Source organism: Dryas octopetala, chromosome 7, assembly GCF_963921425.1.
Source record: "Dryas octopetala chromosome 7, drDryOcto1.1, whole genome shotgun sequence".
In the NCBI taxonomy this organism is placed as follows: Eukaryota; Viridiplantae; Streptophyta; class Magnoliopsida; order Rosales; family Rosaceae; genus Dryas; species Dryas octopetala.
The window spans coordinates 20,729,537-20,735,886 of record NC_141372.1 but is presented as its reverse complement, the minus strand read 5'-3'; positions in this window follow the sequence as shown (position 1 = coordinate 20,735,886).

The window sequence follows — 6,350 nt, the reverse complement described above, 5'->3', positions numbered from 1 at the left end:
GAATGCAATTTTGTCTTTCTAGCCCTGAGAATCTTTTGGGAGAAGAACCATATTCGCATAAACCCACACAATTTTCAATATAGTCATTTGTCAATTTTATTGGTGTGAAAAATTAATGGTTTCATGTAATGTTATGAATATGATTCTTGAATCTTGATTTGTATACAGTGCAGCTACAGGATATGTTAGTGAAGTAGGTACATGTGTACGTGCGTGGCATATATTTTCCCATCCCTTTTCTTTGGTCATTGCAGTGCCTCAATATGCTAAGTACTATGTTCATGGCCATTTCCTTGATGCTCAGGTGGGGCATATAATCCTTCCTATATTTAGAGAAGTCTGATGTGGGTCAGTTGTGAAGAGTCGGAGAATAAGGTGTTTTTTGAGCTCGATCTTTTCTTGGTGAGTTGGTGGTATCTTGGCAGGTGTGGTTTGAACGTAATACCATCTTGCATGGAGCCCTCCTGAGGTTATTCTTGGAATGACTGAGCGATACATGCAGGAACTGAATGAGGCCGCTTCCTCCTGCAGTTCAGCTTCTGTTCAGGCTACAGTTCCTAAGATTGTGTGGTGTCCGCCGGAAGGGGATCTTTTGAAAATTGAAACTTAATGTTGACGGTGCGACGAAAGTGGAGAATAGGCTCGTGGGAGTTAGGGCAGTGGTGAGAAACCATGATGGGGGATTGCAAGCTGCTGCTGTCACGCCGATTGTGGGTTGTTTCTAGCCTAAAACAACTGAGCTCTTGGCCATCCTCCATGGCTTGCAGATGTGTTTGCTTTGGGGCATCAACCTGACCTGAAACTGGAGATCTTTACTACTTATACTATATTGTATTTAAAAAAAATAAAAATTCATTCCAGTCACAACTTAACTGTGACTGTCTTGGTAAATTGAAAGAGACAACTCACACCACTATACTATATATTATTTTGAGTAAAAGTATTGATTTGATCTCTATTTATACTATATTGTAGTATACTTTCTCTAAAAAAAATTCAATTAAGTAACAACTTAATTGTGACCGTCTCACAACTTAGATGTGACTCTCGTTCAGTCACAATTAAATTTAAAGTTGTGAGTGTCGTACAGTCACAACTAAATGTGAAGTTGACACTATATTAGCAAATTTTCAAAATAATATAAAAGCCTCAAGGACAATTTTGTCAAAATCTTATAAATTTTAACTAACACTCATCATATGTGGGTCAAAGGATAAAAATGTCAAATAGAAAAGGCTCAAATCAAAGGGGCCAACATATTTGTGACCTAATTAAAAAACTACATTTAAATTTGGTAGTTCAATTGAAATATTATATGGTGTTTATGCTATACCAAAAAATTATTTGAATTTAGTATTTAATCTTAATTTTCTAAAAATTTATTGATTTTTTTTTTTTTGTATATGTGGCATTTTTTAAAGGACGTGTGCCACATACAAATCAAACACAATAGAAAGTAAATAAATAACCTAGTCAACATAGGAAACCTTTTAGCCTGGGCAGTTACCAAATTGCTTATGAACTTAAATTGGGATCTAGGATTTGCTAGTAGCTGCCAAAACATAATCAAATCTCAAAAAATTGGAGATTTCCCTAAAAATTTTCCCAAATCAAGTTAATTGAATGGATTTGGGGTTCCCTAAACTCTCTTCAAACTCCAACTGTCAACTTTTAGACCAGAGCCTCAAACAAAACAAAACAAAAAATTACTCGACAGAGCCTCTGAACTTCAAAAATAGAAAATGAAAGCTCAAATATTTCACTCTACCTTTTCATACGACAACCCACTGCAAAAGGAAAAAATTGAAGACAACCCACTGCCCACAAAAATTCTCAAAAATGAAATATTTACCTGGAATATAATCTTCAAACTGGAGCCAAACACTGTCTGCACAATTCCATCAACATGAAGCTGCGCTGCCCTAAATTTAATTTTCTCTAAGATTCTAAAGTGGGTTTTCGCTTTCTTGTGGAGTGGTTTCTCAATCCATCAAAATATTTTGCTTCGATCAGGGAAAGTAAAGAGTTTTTTTTTTTTTTTTTGTTGAGGAAAAGTAAAGAGCTTTGGCAAGGAAGCGAATGATTTTTGTTTCTCAAGGGCGAAAGTGTTGTTCGTGTTTTTGTTTTGGTCTCGTACGTTTGTGTGTGCATGAAAGTAGGACAATACTTTGTTTCCTGGTTGGGATGCCTTTGTTTTACTTTTAGAGTCTTTTTATTTTTTATTTTTTTAGAGCCTCTTTTTTATGGTTTTGGCCCTTTTGGGCCTGTTGGCTCTATTTGTTTTGGGAAAAATTTAACAAAAAGTTCTCACTTATATCTAATGTCACAAGTAAGTTCGGATATGTAAATGGACTTACCAATTCGAAAACTGAAAAATTTTGATTTTCAACATTTAATGCCGATTACCGAACCGACTTTTTTTGTTATTCGGTAAATTTCAGATGTTTCGAATATTTATTATTTTTGGTACTTAAGTTTTTCGGTCAATTTCAATTTCAATAATTGAACTATGATCAACAATCAACAATAATTTTAATCCCAATTTGCAATTCTCAAATGAAGGTAGGTTACACCAAATCTACAATTCCCAAATCTACATATAAAACATATTTATATTAGAAGTTGTAATATAAAAGTAATGATTTGAGAATATTTAAATTCAAGTGATTCCTTTTTTAATTGCCTTTGGATCCTAAGACGTTTCACATTGATGCTTTTCGTTGTAGGCACAATCGGACACATGCATCTACATCAACGGAAAGAGCATGGAATGGGAAAAAAAAAAACCTAGCTAACCGAAATTGCCACCATCCTCCACCAAATTTGCCAAAATCTGGCGAAGGAAACTTGCAGATTCTAGGGTTTGAACCGTCGTTTGAGGTGGTCATCAAGATGATCGAAGGATACCCTGATACTCAGCTCATCAAGATGGACCTTTTGGTACTGGTCCGTGTTGGAAATATTCATGGGACTAATTGTGAGATTTCGGAAAAGTCTTTAAAATCTATTTAAAATTTATTTGAGAATTTTTAAAATTTTGAATTTATTTCCTATTACATATTTTATTAAAAATGATTTTATTTGTTATAAAAGAAATTATTTTATTTTACAAATTTATTTAAAGTACTTTATTTGAAAAAAAAAAATTAAATCTTTATATTTTACATGGGTTTTTGGCCTAGTTGGATAGAGATCGGGACTACGAGCGCATAGACGCAAACGGAGCCTAAATCTGAGCAAGAAAGAAGAAATTATACACGTCTGAAGTTGTATGGGTAAAATTGGTAATTTCCCCACCTAGGGTTTAAGAGTATATAAACCCCATTTTAGAATTTCTACCCCTTCTTCTATCATTTTCTCCCCGTCCATCCACCCTCTCTCTCTTCTCTCTCATCTGCTTTGAGTCTTCTTCGGCCACTCCATCTGCACCTAGCGACCAACGACGGTGATACTGCCACCAAAGAACTTATTTCTCTCCTCTCTTTCTTCCTCTTTCCTTCTCTGACCCAAATAACCAGCCATAAATCTGATTTGATCCCAGATAGAGCCGGTCCTCATCTCTGTTGATTTTCCAATTCTGGTGACCTCTCACTATCAAGTTGGTCTCAAAAGCTTCTCGTAGGTAAGCTGAGTCCGATGGTGTCAACACCCAGACCATTGGACCATCATAGGCGGTGATTAGAAGCCTTAGAAACTGCAACTGCAACTGCAACCTTCCTCCATCGTTTTCTGGCGATCTTGGTGGTGAATGACGATGTTTCCAGTCTTGTTTTCTTCCTCTCGTCGTGTAGCACCCCAGATTTTAATGGTCATGGTTTAAGGGTGCTACTAAATTAATTAACTAGCTTAGTGCTAATTCTTACATTTTGAAACTAAGGATGTGGATTTAATGCACAAGTTTAATTTTATGAAAATTATTTTTTCTCTATAATTGTCTATTTACTATGCATGCACTTATGTTAACTGTGATTAGCTTGGATCAAAGTTTGATTTATTTACTTGGTTAACATTTTCGGATTTAATACATATTTCATGTTAATGCATTTATACAATGATTGTAAGCTTGGTTCAAAACTTTACCCAAGTGTTTGATTAGAATTTTGAACTTAAGGCATGGTCACACATGCACAACCTTCATGCTTATTTACTTGTGCAAAGGTTGTGTAACGACCCGACCCAAATTTTCACTAGAAAATTTAAATTTTGTTCAATTATGGTTTTAAGAAGTTTTAAAGGATGTTGAAATGTATTTTAAAGATTTTGAGATTTATTTGGAAAATAAAAAGGTTTCGATTTAATTGTTAATTTTCATTTTTAATTTGAGTTTGACCCAAAGTTGACTTTTAAAATAAATGGGCTTTTGATTTTGACCTTGGGTCCGTTAGATAGCTTTTGAGCCCACGATTTCATAGACACGTAGCACGCGTCGATTCGAGTTACGGTTTGGAAGATACGGACGTGTGAAGTGAGGGGCAATTTTGTAAATTTATAAAAGTGGGATTTTAAATAACCAAAAATCAGAAAATTTTTTCTGATCTCTCTCTCTAGAATTTTCTGGTATATTCTCTCTCTCTCTCTCTCTCTCTCTCTCTCTCTCTCTTTTTATTTCTCTCTCCCCGCACACTCTCTCACTCGATCTTCTCTTCCCCCCGCAACCACCCCTGCACCAGTCGACCACCAGCACCACCACCTCGCCGTCGACCACCCCTCACCGACCCGACCTCACCGGCGTGCCTCCCCGACGCCGGCCAGCTCGTCAGCTCCTCCTCCAGTTAGCCCAGCCCCCCTGTGCGACCCCTGCTCAGAGAACTCTCACAGAGACGCCGGCCTTAATTCTTCAAATTTTCGGCCAGTTTTCGCCACGAATCTTAGAGGATTTTTAGTGGGTTTTCTCATTTAGGTATGGGCCTCCCTTTTTCTTCTGAGTTGGTTGTTAAATTTTGAATTTTAGTGGAAATGAAAAATCTTGGGTTTAAGGTCAATTTCGGGTTCTCTTTGAATCTCAGAATTAGAGGCCATTATTGTTGTTTCCTTATACAATTACATCTCTAAGAACCTCATTTGTTGTGTAGAACCAGAAATTTAGAATAAATTTAGAGAAATTTGAGTTTTGGGAAGTTTGATTTACAAGTTGGAACCCATTTCGGGTTTGCTGAGGGTTGGCTGAAGCTTGGGGTAATTTTGGTGTGGTTTGGACAATCCCATCTTTAGGAAACCCAAAAATTTAATACTAGATTTGAACGAATGAGAAATTTTTGAGAAGTTTTTGTATTTCGGTTAATTTTGGGCTGGAAACAGCCACCTTAGCGCAGCAACAATTGTGATTTCGAACCCCTGTGAATATTCCATGATTTCATGAGTATTTGGGACTACTTTGTGGAGTGGGTTATCGATCTAGGTTATGTTGTTTGTGGTTAGGCTGAGCCGAGGAGCTTTTGAAGTGTTTATGGAGGAGGTTTGGATCTACGAGTAGATGTTGGGAATCGTCGAGTTAGATTGAGAGTCGGGTGTAAGTTGAGGACATATTTATATTTAAGTGTCTCGAGTCGGAACTAATTGTATTTATTTGATTGCTTATTTTATAGGCGACACGGCTGTGACTCGTGACGATCCGATGGAGGATCAAAGTTAGGACTTTTCACTGTGAGTGGACTTTAATTTGCAAATGCTTTTCTAAATTCATGATTTCTTCATCTGGTTATTGAATTTGTTTGAGAGATAATAGCAGTTGAATTGGATCTTTGATTTGGAAGTGTTTTCTTAAATTATGATTTTATTATTTGGTTATCACGAGTCTTGAAAATAGAAATATGGTTTTGAGTTACGAATTTTATGAAGATAAATGAGTAGTTTTAAACCGTCATATTAGTACCCCCCTTCAGCAGGTAAATAATTGCTCTGCACTCGCCTAGAGATGACTCGGCGGTGTATGACCAGCACAGGTACATAATTGCTCTGCACTCGCCTAGAGATGACTCGGCGGTGTATGACCAGCACAGGTACATAATTGCTCTGCACTTGCCTAGAGATGACTCGGCGGTGTATGACCAGCACAGGTACATAATTGCTCTGCACTTGCCTAGAGATGACTCGGCAGTGTATGACCAGCACAGGTATACAATTGCTCTGCACTCGCCTAGAGATGACTCGGCAGTGTATGACCAGCACAGGTATACAATTGCTCTGCACTCGCCTAGAGATGACTCGGCGGTGTATGACCAGCACAGGTGTATATTTGCTCTGCACTTGCCTAGAGATGACTCGGCAGTGTATGACCAGCAGTTTCCCGGGTACTAGTGTGGCGTGAGTTTTCAATTGGGAAGTATTTTGAGAAAATATATTACACCAGT